The 12,923-nt window shown below is 34.8% G+C and overlaps 2 long non-coding RNA genes across 2 annotated transcripts; both read left to right on the top strand.

Annotated features, from left to right (window-relative positions):
• The first annotated feature begins 3,526 nt into the window (after positions 1 to 3,526).
• Positions 3,527 to 4,457, top strand: LOC149159812 (uncharacterized). The gene is made up of 2 exons (XR_016261155.1): positions 3,527 to 3,882; positions 3,980 to 4,457. It is a non-coding gene; the product is annotated as an uncharacterized LOC149159812 (long non-coding RNA).
• Positions 4,458 to 11,929: 7,472 nt separating this feature from the next.
• On the top strand, positions 11,930 to 12,719 carry LOC149159813 (uncharacterized). The gene is made up of 2 exons (XR_016261157.1): positions 11,930 to 12,244; positions 12,342 to 12,719. It is a non-coding gene; the product is annotated as an uncharacterized LOC149159813 (long non-coding RNA).
• Positions 12,720 to 12,923: the final 204 nt, after the last annotated feature.

A 12,923-nucleotide genomic window follows, 5' to 3' on the forward strand; every position in this document is an offset into this window, starting at 1 on the left:
TCATAAATTTTGAGATCTGCGCCCAAGCAATTTTCAACGTTTTTTGTGTATTTTCGTTGTTTCAACGAAATACAAAGGGAAACAGGGGCAGTGCGATAGTGATGGAACCCAGACCCAATGGGTTTCCTGAATAAAAATATATAATTTTTGAAGTCTGTGGAAGGCCCATTTTCAATGTTTTTCCGCAGTTTTGTGTGTTTTTGTTGATTAAACGAAATACGAAGGGACCTTTGGCCAGCGATGATTACGATGAAGCCCGAACCCGAAAGGACCAGGGAAGTGGAATATATGATATCTGAAGTCCGCCAAAGGCATTTTTTCATGCATTTTTCAGTGTTTTCGCATATTTCATTATATAAGGGAAATACACAGGCCAGGCCAAATGCGACTTGTGATGGCGACGAGGGCGGACCTGATGGATAATTAAACCATATTTTAGGACTTTTGAAGTCCAAAATACACAGAGAGGGTGGGATTTTTACAGTATTGTTGTGTTTTTTGTTCATAACAGAACGCAGTCACTATCCGCGTTTTAAAGGGATTTCATAGGCCCAAAGAGCCATTCCACCATATAACAGAGCCCAGGAGACAATTTGCTGGGAACAGAGTTCGGAAAGGGAAAGAGAAGGGACACAGCACGCTGCAGCCCGAAACAGAAATATTAGGGAGCACAGAAAGCGCAACAGTCATCATGGAGCATCTCTGGCACAGGAGAACACCCAGACAGCGCAATAAGCTACCAAAAATATATGAAAACGGTTACTTTGTTGTCAGAGGAAAAAAACTCCGATCCCATGCTTGCCTAGAGGGCATCAAATCAGTTAACAATGCAGATAAGAGAGATTAGGACTTCGAGCCTCTTAGAGCTCAGGAGCATTGTAAACAGGCTATAAATAGCTGAAAGAAAGATGTAATAGAGGTTCAACTTTTGGAGATTATTCCTCCTCTGTTCCTTCAAGCTTCTCATCTTCATTCTAGCAATATAAGCTTCTTTTGCCATTATATGTTCAATGTCCATTCTCTTTGTTGTTCTATGCTTGCACTTGAACAGTTTGTTCATGTTTTCTTTGTGTCTAAGGCCAGATAACTGTCATCTTATCTCTGCTTTGATAAATTAGATTTGCAAGCTTCTTTGTTGCTTATAGCTAGCCATCCATATGTGGTCATATATGCATCTACCAGTACAGACAGTATTCTCTTTTGCTTCCTGTAGCTAGCCATTGATTTATGTTTATGTATGCAATATGCTAGTATAGTCAGTATTCTCCATCTATCCATTAAATTTATAAATTAGTGAGCATTAGTGGTCTAAAGCCTTGTATTGGTGAGAGCGTTCATGCATGCCTTTAGTGAAAACAAAGTTGAAATGGTTATCTAACTTGATCCAAACCATCATTTATTCCAATATTTCACAAAACAATATTGAAGATTATATGTTACCTGGAATCTCCGAGCTACAACCTAGGAGAGTTTCTTGGAGTGATAACATAATTGGCGCCGTTGCCGGGGAGAGGAAACTGAAGCTTAGCTTCCCTGGGAAACGACATAGATCCAGCTTTGATGATAGACAAAGTCTAGGCACTTTTTTGGTTGTAATCATCTATCTGGCGACTCTATTAGAGGTCGAAACTCTTGGCGACTCCACTTCATAGTTTTGGCTTAGTTTGTGAGGCATACTCGGAGAAATCCTCAAAAGCTACAAGCTGACCCAGTGCCTGACCCTAAAAAAATCATCAAAGAGAGAAAGGTATTGTAGAAAGGAGCATCAGGTTCAGGTAAACCTAAACAATCTTCTATATCTCTTCAAGAAAGGCTTGTAATAGAACAAATACATGTTGAGAGTATAGCATCTAATACTAGCAGTGAAGAAAAACTATCAGAGATTCATAAAGCTCCTTATTCTTTAGGTTCTCCTTTTGTTGTAAGCCTAAAGGAAACCTCACCTCCTATCCATCATACTCCTTTAGTCTTATCAATCACTCCTCAGCCCTCTATCATTCAGACTGCCAGTACTCTTTTAGCCACCACAGCTATGGCAGGTCCACAAGCACCTACCAAAATGGAAAGAATCATAGCTGCTAGGTATGGACCTCTAATACTGCCCACTCCTCTGAATGCCATGCCTACTGGAGAATATCAGAAATATAGGCCTAAGTTCACTGGGACTGAAGGTGTTACTATTGAAGAACATCTTGAGTCATTCTATAGCTATGCTGATAATCTGGACATTAGTGAAGATGATGTGTGGATGAGAGTCTTTGTCCAAAGCCTAGATGGAGAGGCTAGAAAATTGTTTAGAGAACTAACCCCAAGACCTATAGCAGATATTGAAGCTTTAGATGATGCATTCCTAAAACATTGGGGGGATAAGAAGGATCTCCTCTACTACCACACTGAGTTTGGGAACTTAAAGAGGGAAAATGGTGAGTTGTTGTTTGATTTTAATCAGAGGTTTAACCGTATGTACAACAAGATACTAGCTAGAGTAAAACCTACTACTACCTTTGCTAAACTCACGTATGCCGGTGCTTTTGACTCTGACTTCTGCCCACTGTTGAGAGAGAGGTGATGTGCTACTTTGGCTAACACGCAGGATGCAGCCTTGGAAGTATAATCAAACAGCATGGCTGCAAAGAAGCTCAAGGGAAATGTTGATAGAAGAAGACAGAGGGGCGAGTCATCATCCTCTGATCTGAAGATAGATAAAATGACCAAAATGATCGAGTCATTAGCCTCTGAAATCTCTAAATTGAAGGTTGAGCAGCACCCGAGGAAAGGAAGAGTGCCTAATACCTTTGCTCCTAGAAATCCAAATCCAAATCCATATAGAAGAACAAATGAGCAGTTGCAGATTTTGCAAAGAGACAAAGATGCTAATGAAGACCAAAGGGTGAAGGCTCCTTTTCAAAATGCAGTCATGCAAGAAGAGCAGTTTGAAGAAGATGATGAGATCCATTGTCTGGAAGACAAAGGCAGTTCTTCCTTTTTGACCTCAGCTGCCTATGAAAAGTCATTATGCAATGACCAAATCAGCCAAGAATGGGATGGTAAAGCTATCTACAAACTATAGATCAGCAAAGATATAATTTGAGGTCAAAGATAAATAATGCCAAGGAAACTCATGTTCAAAGAGCTGTTGTCCTTTCAGTACAATAAGATAATAAGCAAAAACAACTGGCAGTTGATCCCATCATCCTCAAAGCTCCATATCATGAGCTAAAAGGCCTTGAGAAGTCTCCTTCTCGAACAGTTTTCAATCAGAAAAAAAAATCAATAATCTTATCATTCTCCCCCTAATAGCTAAATTCCAAACTCCTATTTAAACCCTGTCTAACACTCTCCACATCGCCCAAAGCTTTATGTCCCTGAAATAGACGAAGTATTCACTTGGACGTATCAATAACAACACACTATACCAGAAAATTTCCTGTACATCAAATTAATAACTCTGGAAATATTAATGTAAAACTATATATATAACGAGCGAAAGTACTAATTATATCTTATAATTCCAATCGAGAAAAAAGGTGCTTCGACGTGAGAACCGAAACCAGTAACTTTACTAATTTCGGGTGGGTAATCCATGGTGGAGGAAGGTTCATCTCTGGAGAAAACAAAAAATCAAAGCAAAGACTTGAAAATTACTCTGTTCCGTCCAATAGCCAAACACCTCACATTTTCTTACAAGTTCCGTGATCTTATTTTAATTTGCTACATCGGTGGAGAACCCACTTTGGTTTGGTTTCCATTATAATAATAAATAATGTGGCGTGCGAGTCCATCTCTGGTACCTTCTGCAGATGGCAAGGGCAAGGGCAGCACTGCTATTCTTTCTCATCCTTGCTTTCATAGTAATTGCGGCTTCTCATTCTTCGGCACCAGGTCCACTCAAGTTCTGCCAAAATTTATCCGTTTTCTTAGGGTTTTAGCTTTAGTATGGTTTCAGACAGGGTATTGACAAATATAAGTTGTGTTGCAGACGAGATCATGGAAATTGAGGGTCGGAAGATGAGGGGAAGCAGGGAAAATTTTGAGGCCAAAGATGCGGCAGTCAAGAGGCGGGCGATGTTGCCTCCGCCCGCTCCGAGAGCCAACAACGATGCGCCGGGCCCTCCCGCTTCAAGCAAACCAATGCCCTGAAACTCTCATCGGTCAGAAATTAGGGTTTGTGTTTGCAGTATGCACACAATTAAGTATGTTATAGGGTTGATTTTAAGTATTTGATATATTCTAGTACTAACAGATGTATATGAATGAATGAAAAAGTGAACAAAACTTTTTCAGTTCTGCATAAACACCATCGTTCTTACATGGAGCTGAACTGGATTCCTTTTTCTGATGGATTAGTATTTTCTGTGTATATATTGTGAAACTGTTACATCATTTTTGGTTTTGGTTTATATGAGACTCATCCTCCTGTTGGTACAATTAATATATGTTTTTGGCTTTTGTTTTTATACGTACATTCCAGATTGTATGCTGTGCAATATCTGGAAAATATGTCCGAACCACAGACTCTTGGAGTTTTTTTTTGGGAATACGTCATATATAAGGAAAATGGATGACATTTGTACTGGCATATTTAATATAAACCAGCTTTCTTTTCCTTAGGAAAAAAACAGTCTGAAGGATATTTGATATGTTTCCTCCAATAAAGAACCTGAAATTATTAGCTGATTTAACTCTAAATTGGTGGCAGTTTATTTGAAGTTAACCCTGGTGTGTTTCACAATGCATTTTGTATGATTTTTACTCAGAATACCCCAGCAAAATAGCCACTCTTTGATTCGTTTATAGACAGACATGGTGGATCATTGGCTACCCATGTTCCACATGTATTATGGCATTTTTGTGGTTTTGTTTAAAGTTAAATGTTTGCATCCTTTGTACACCAATTGATCCAAGGCAACACACAAGCTTCTGGTAAGCTTTGCACATTCCATAAAATATTACTGAGTTACAGTTGCATCAGGACACATAGTTCCTTCAGTTACAGCCTCCTACTGTAGGGTATCTCTTGCTCCACCCTGGTTTATAGTGCACCGCCATTACGTTTTAGGGGATAGGGAACCAGCACTTTGAGCTAATAATTAGTACTGTTGTAACGTGAGAAGGAAATAGTATTTAATTACATATTTAGTTTATTTGAGATTCTTAGAATTTTAAGCTTTTTCTTATATCCTTTTTATTTTTATTTTTTTTACATCAAGGGAAAAATGTATCCTTTCATGCATATACATATGTTATAAATAAAATAAACAGGGGAAAGGCACTTGATGTTGCAAAATATATATGTAACACATGCGTTGGCTGGATGATTGCCTTGTTGAAACTCTCTTGAGCATTAAATATATTTTACTTATATGGTAATTTATTTTTTATATTGAAATTGAGTTCATGTCTTATATTAAATAAGATAAAATATGGAGACATTTTTTTAGCATGTTTATTTGTTTTTATGTTTTCATTTTATAATGATATTTATCTTGTAATTAATATATTAAGCATTAGTAGAGTTTAGGCTTTTGTGATCTATACTAAGTTTACAAAAAAAATTCGGCGAAGATCACATGAGACATCATTTGTCGACGTGTTTCGAACAAACCAGTGTGGTTCATCGTCCTGCAAGTGTGGTTCATCGTCAGGACGATGAACCACACTGGTTGGTTCGAAACGCGTCGACAAATGATGTCTCATGTGATCTTCGCCGAATTTTTTTTGTAAATATTAGGCATTAATTATGTTCTCATTTTATAATGATATTTATCTTGTAATTAATATATTAAGCATTTTATTAATGATAATGATAATTTTTTTGCAATCCAAATTTTGTGGTATCCTTGTTTTAAGTTACATTAATTTAATTAATTATATATTTGTAAATAGTAAAAAAAAATTGCAATCCAAATTTTGTGATAGTCTTGTTTTAAGTTACATTAATTTAATAAATTATATATTTGTAAATAGTAAAAAAATTGCACAATTTCAAGCTTTATTTTTATCAATAGATTAATTTTCGTAATTTGGAATGATAGGTCTCAAACTATTCTTCTTTTTGCATATACTAGCTATTTCTTGGTCGTTGTGTAAACACATTGATACTTATTTAATGAGCTTTTGTTTTTCCTCATGTTGTCCATTATGAAAGTGGATACATACACCAAGACATCATCATTATGTTATTATGTGGGAAAACACAAATAATGGTGGAAATAATAAAAATGAATTGGGTAGTGCATAATAGCATTGTTCTTATTGTTATTGATTACACTTTGTATTGAAACTTGATGTAGCAACATGGCACTCGGCAAAGAGGATACACTTTCAGTAATTTAGATGTAATTTTTATTAATTTGTAAGCCTCTAGAAGGCCCAACATGGCAAGAGGACAAGATTCCTCGCCTCTTTTTGGGTTTGTTTTTTTTTTTAAGGAGTCCCCAGATGTTAGGACAACGGCCATTCCAATGTAAGATCAGGTTGAGAACAATGTATGAATGGTGGTCCTGTGTTGTTCTGGCAGGTCGAAGTGATGGAGGGTTTGGGGTTCAAATGAAGCATTAGCTCTATTGCCACAAATTATGAAGAGGGATTAAGTTTCATTGGCCTTGTTACCACAATTTTAGTTGTTAATTTTTAAAAGCGCTGACAGTTTCAGTGTCAGCGCCGATTTGTAAATAAAGCAATGCTAAAGCGCTAACAACAGGTGTGTTAGCATTGATTTGTAATAAATATGAGAATGTTGATAATGGAGTTATCAGCGTTTATCAGCGACAGAAAAATGATTAATAGGAATACACTGACAACGGGAGTGTCAGTGTTATCAGGGATTGGCTGATAGCGGGAATATCAACACCAAAAATAAAATTTGAATTTGAATTTTTGAAATGCATTGACACATTCGACGTCAACAACAAAATAATCATTATTAAAATTATAAAAGGAAAATGCGATGACAATGGGAGTAACAACGCATTTCTGTAAAAATGGTCAGTTAAAACTTTGTTTTTCCGGTACAATACGGTAATTTCGAGCACGCTTTCTAGAATGGATTTTTCAAAAATGAAAGAGGTTTTTTTCCATAATAAACCCATTTAGAAAAACCTCTTTCAGTTTTCTAATAGCTATCATGGTTTTGGATTTTCGAAGGGATCATTGGACCCTATTTTTCAGGATTTCGTGAGGAAAAAGCTCATGGACATTTATTGACTTGGATGCCACCTCACCAAATTAGATTTGTTGATCCTTGTCTCTGCCACGACTTCAGCAACAACATGATCTTTAGATGCAGATAGGATTGGAAATTTCTATATGCATGTATTTGAGATGTACGTTGTGATTTTTAGACTTTGTAATTAAAGTTTTGTTAGAAACTGGTTTTTAGTTAGTTTGTCTTTTTTATAAAGACAAGGACTGTGTAATGAAGAAGGATTGGGAATACTTTGAAAGATCAGACCTGGTGTATATTATTTTGATATTAATAGAACTTGCTGCAAGCAATATTACAACATTTCAAAGATTCATGTGTTGAAGGTTTCTTGTCAGTTTTCTCATGGTGTTTTCCTCTTTCTTAGTCAAAAATTGAATCCATTAATCTTCGCTAATTTGAATAAAGGTTATGAAATAGAATTCTTTGTAAATTCTCCATTTCAGATTATTCAGATTTCCTAAATGTTTTTCAACTTAAATGTCAATTGCAAAATTCACATGGTTGCTCTGTCTTTTGACGTTTACTTCTACTTTCTCCTACCATCTCTGATTATTGATTTTTCTAAGAAACCTGCAACTATCTTGCCTCTGTTAGACTAATTTGTATGGCATGTAACTAATGTATTTGTATTAGAGACTCCATTCCTAATGGTAGTATTTTTCTCATATCCCAACCAAATTTCATTTTTTAATAAATCTGGCCACATAACTTAACTGCAAAACCTACTACTACAGTGATCTAGAGTAGTTGAGTTTTAGGGAGAGATCTCTCTCTAAGTTGAAGGGTTAACTTTCAACCTCGAAGAGGTTAGAGATTACCTTAGAAGTTTTCCCGTAGTCGGGTTTCCTCTAAGAGATAACATTTTGGCGTTGTTGTCGGGTAGGCAAAAATTTCATGTCAAATCATCCCTGGGAGAACGACAAAGATTGATATTTGACTTATGATGGTGAATAGAGTCCAAACACAAAGTGGTTTGTGCACCATTCACCTGGCGACTCCATTTTCAAATGATCCAGAATTCATGGCGGCTCCACTGTCCGAAGAATTCAGAGCTTGAACTGCAAATCTAGTTTCCTAATGAATCAAGATGACTAGGTATGTTGGAGATCTTTTTTCTATTAAAGGTTTTAAGGAATATTGAGACAATTTTGATGATGATCAAATTGTTGAAACTTTCTCAAGTTTCTTACCTATTTATTTAAAGTCATGCAAATGTAGTTTTGAGGATAAAATTCATTTCTTAGAAGCATTTGTTGAGAAACTTGAAAAAGGATCTTGAAGCCTTAGAGATTCAAATACAATCCCATAATTCCCAATATCATAATCGATCTTTTGAAAGCCTTTTTCAGCCAAGTCAAGAGGAGGCAGTGCTACCCTCTGTTGTCAAGAGTGTTTTATTTTTTGGAATGAGTTTGACAATTCACAGTTGAAATGATAGTTTGACATAGTGAATAAATTTGAGAAATTCAACCATGATTATCCAATCATTCAATGCCTTGGGGTTCATTAGATAGATCATCATTTGTAGTTGACTACATGGGGGGTTTTTTCAGTTTGAATTTTCAGCCATTTTTTCGTTGTGGATACAAATTACATCATGAGTTGCCTTCGCCACTATACTGTCTAGTTTTGATTTAGTTGAAGCACAGTGAAAAAACCACGGTATTTGAGCAGCTACTGGATTGGTTTCATTTGTATTATTTGATTGGGTAGTTATTTCAGCAATTTAGGATAGGTTGGTGTGCCAATAAGCTCAACACTTTGAGCATGTTTTGTTACGATTTTTAATTTCAATTTACATTTGCATTGTGGTATAGTTTAAAAGTTGCAGGGTCACTAGTTGGGAGTCGCCCAATAGATCATGCCTTTGGTTTATGGGGCTCTTGTTGCCTTCTATGATCAACATCATCCCCATGAAGCCAATTCTTATCACAATTTTAATTGTTAATTTTTAAAAGTGATGATAGTTTCAGTGTCAGCGTCGATTTGTAAATAAAACAGTGTTAAAGCGCCGAGAACGGGAATGTCAATGTCGATTTGTAATTAAACAGGAGAATGCAGATAATGGAATTATCAACGTTTATCAGTTGCAGATAAATGATTAACGGGAATATGTTGATAATGAGAGTGTCAGTGTTATCAACTATTGGTTGATAGCGGGAATATTAGCACCAAAAATAAAAATTGAATTTGAATTTTTAAAATGCGCTAACACATTCCATGTAAGCAACAAAATAATCATTTTAAAATTGAAAAAGGAAAATGTGTACCGCATCTCTGTAGAAATGGTCAGTTAAAACTCTGTTTTTCTGTACAACACAGTAATTTCGGGCACGCTTTCCAGACAAATGAGAATGAAGTTTTCAAAACCGAAAGAGGTTTTTGTGGACAATGGACCCATTTAGAAAAAAACTCTCTCGATTTTCTAACAACTATGGTGGTTTTCGATTTTCAAAGGGATCACTAGACCCTATTTTTTAGGATTCATGGACATTTGTTGACTTGGATGTCACCTCACCAAATTCGACTATATATATATATGATTTTGTATACTCGTGTTCAATTTAAATTTAATTCAATTTTAATATTTACTATTTTTTTATCAATTTGATAAATTAATAATTCTATTTTTTAATTCAACTTTACCAGAATAATAATAATAATAATCTTATAGATAAATGTATTTGAGATTAATCATATTTTTTAATTCAACTTTACCAAAATAATAATAATAATCTTATGGATTAATCACATTCTTAGGATTTGGTCGGATTAATCACAGTCTTAGGATTTGGTGGAAGTTTTGAACCAAATGTGGTTCATCCTCATGAGAAGGTGAAAAATCATACAATCTTCATGAATAAATAGTAAGGATGCATCATTGCCTAGGGTCAGCGGATGAAAACTAGTCGTTGAGAATTAGTTGTTGAAGATTAGTTAAACAGGTAACCAGAAAAATTATTTGATATTCTAAATTAGTTATAAATTCTATTTAATATTGTAAATTTAGTTATAAATTGGTTATAGGAGCACCAATAATAGTAATATATAGTTAAGCAAATTAATAAGGAGAATAAGAATAAGCTTTAATAAAAATAATTGTTAACATATAATATTAGATCATAATAATAATATTTTTAATTATGAGTATTTTTATTCCAAATTAATAAAGAGTGATTTCATTTCTATCCAATCAATTCCAAGTAAAAATATTCACATTTAACTTAATTTTACCCACTCTTAACTTAATTAAATTAATATTTTTCACTATTATCAACATGAAATTAATACAATTTTTACTATTATCAAATTGTAGGAATTTACCTCAGACAACACCGCTCACAAATAAGTACAATTTTTACTATTATCAAATTGTAGGAATTTACATGGTAAGTTCCTCAGACAGAACACCAAAGGACACTGCTCACAACTAGGTCACGGCTCAATACACCCTATTATTGACGTGGAAACAGTCCACGTGTTGTGCCAATGAGGCCACTTTAGGCAATGTATTAATGTAAAAGAAAGAAAATTTACATAAGATTCTCTCATGAACGGTCACTCTACAAATGACCCTCCATGCTCTTTAAATAGAGATCATGGACAAATCGGTGTTAAGCTACAGATCCACGTGCTGTGTCAATGCGGGCACTTCAGGGAATTTATTAATGTAAAAGAAAGAAAATTTACATAAGGCTCTCTCATAAACGGTCACCCTACAAATGACCCTCCATGCTCTTTAAATATAGAGATCATGGACAAATCGGTGTTAAGCCATAGATCAAGTGTCAGTAATACTGAGGAGAAAATGAACCGTGGGATCACTTCATGTAACATATCGTAACAATCAGATTGTAAGTTACAAAAGTACATAGTAAAGAAACACACTTTACCTAACTCTACACTAGACCAAGTTATACTTAACTATTTCCTATATGTCGGAATATCCTAACATGCTCTTTCAAGAACAATTTAAGATAGGATTGAAAGATGTACAAATATGATACAATAAGAGAAACAAAAAAGCATTACAACCTATTCAAATTAAATATATTTTTATTATTTTTTATGCATGTTAATTTAAATCCTTTAATTTCTATTCAATTTCTTATATTTATTAATAATTTTATAAAAAATTGAATCAATACTCTTATCATTCTCCCTCTTTAACGGCTAAATTCTAACTCTTTCTATTTAAACTAAATCTAGCACTCTTCATATCTTCAAAAACTTAATACCCAAATAAATAAACATCCAACATATCAATAACAACACACTATACCAAAAGATTTCCTCTTCATCAGAAATATTCTTGTAAAATTATATATAAAACAATCGAAACTGCTAATTATATCTTATAATTCGAAAAGATTTCATTTCCATCAAAAATATTCTCGCAAAATTATATATAAATTTCCTCTTCATCAGAAATATTCTTGTAAAATTATATATAAAACAATCGAAACTGCTAATTATATCTTATAATTCCAAAAGATTTCATTTCCATCAAAAATATTCTCGCAAAATTATATATAAATTTCCTCTTCATCAGAAATATGCTTGTAAAATTATATATAAAACAATCGAAACTGCTAATTATATCTTATAATTCCAAAAGATTTCATTTCCATCAAAAATATTCTCGCAAAATTATATATAAAACAACCGAAACTGCTAATTATATCTTATGATTCCAAGCTAGAAAAAAAGGTGCTCCGACGTGAGAACCAAAACCAGTACCTTTACTAATTTGGGGTGGGGAATCCACGGTGGAGGAAGGTTCATCTCTGAAAAAAATTCAAAACAAAGACTTCAAAATTAGTCTGTTCCGTCCAATAGCCAAACACCTCACATTTTCTTACTAATTTCCGTGATGTTACTTTAATTTTTGCTACATCTGTGCAGAACCCACTTTGGTTTGGTTTCTATTATAATGGTACCTTCTGCAGATGGCAATGGCAAGGGCAAGGGCAGCACTGCTATTCTTTCTCATCCTTGCTTTCATAGTAATTGCGGCTTCTCATTCTTCAGCACCAGGTCCACTCAAGTTCTGCCAAAATTTATCCGTTTTCTCAGGGTTTTAGCTTTAGTATGGTTTCAGACAGGGTATTGACCAATATAAATTGCGTTGCAGACGAGATCGTGGAAATTGAGGGCCGGAAGATGAGGGGAAGAAGGGAAAATTTTGAGGCCGAAGATGCGGCAGACAAGAGGCGGGCAATGTTGCCTCCGCCCGCTCCGAGAGCCAACAACGATGCGCCGGTCCCAACCGCTTCAAGCAAACCAATGCCCTGAAACTCTTTCGGTCAGAAATTAGGGTTTGTATTTGCGGTATGCACACATTTAAGTATGTTATAGGGTTGATTTTAAGTATTTGATATATTCTAGTACTAATATATGTATATGAATGAATGAAAAAGTGAACAAAACTTCTTCAGTTCTGCATAAACAGTCTGAAGGATATTTGATATGTTTCCTCTAATAAAGAACCTGAGATTATTAACTGATTTAACTCTAAATTGGTGGCAGTTTATTTGAAGTTAACCATGGTGTGTTTCACAATGCATTTTGTATGATTTTTACTCAGAATCCCCCAGCAAAATAACCACTCTTTGATTTGTTAAAAAAACAGGAGAAACACTCTATAAAAAGACAGCCATGGTGGATCATTGGCTACCCATATTCCACATCTATTATGACATTTTGGTGGCTTTGT

Source organism: Pinus tabuliformis, chromosome 5_2 (assembly GCF_031772625.1).
Source record: "Pinus tabuliformis cultivar Carrire ecotype Pingquan chromosome 5_2, CPIR1, whole genome shotgun sequence".
NCBI lineage: Eukaryota > Viridiplantae > Streptophyta > Pinopsida > Pinales > Pinaceae > Pinus > Pinus tabuliformis.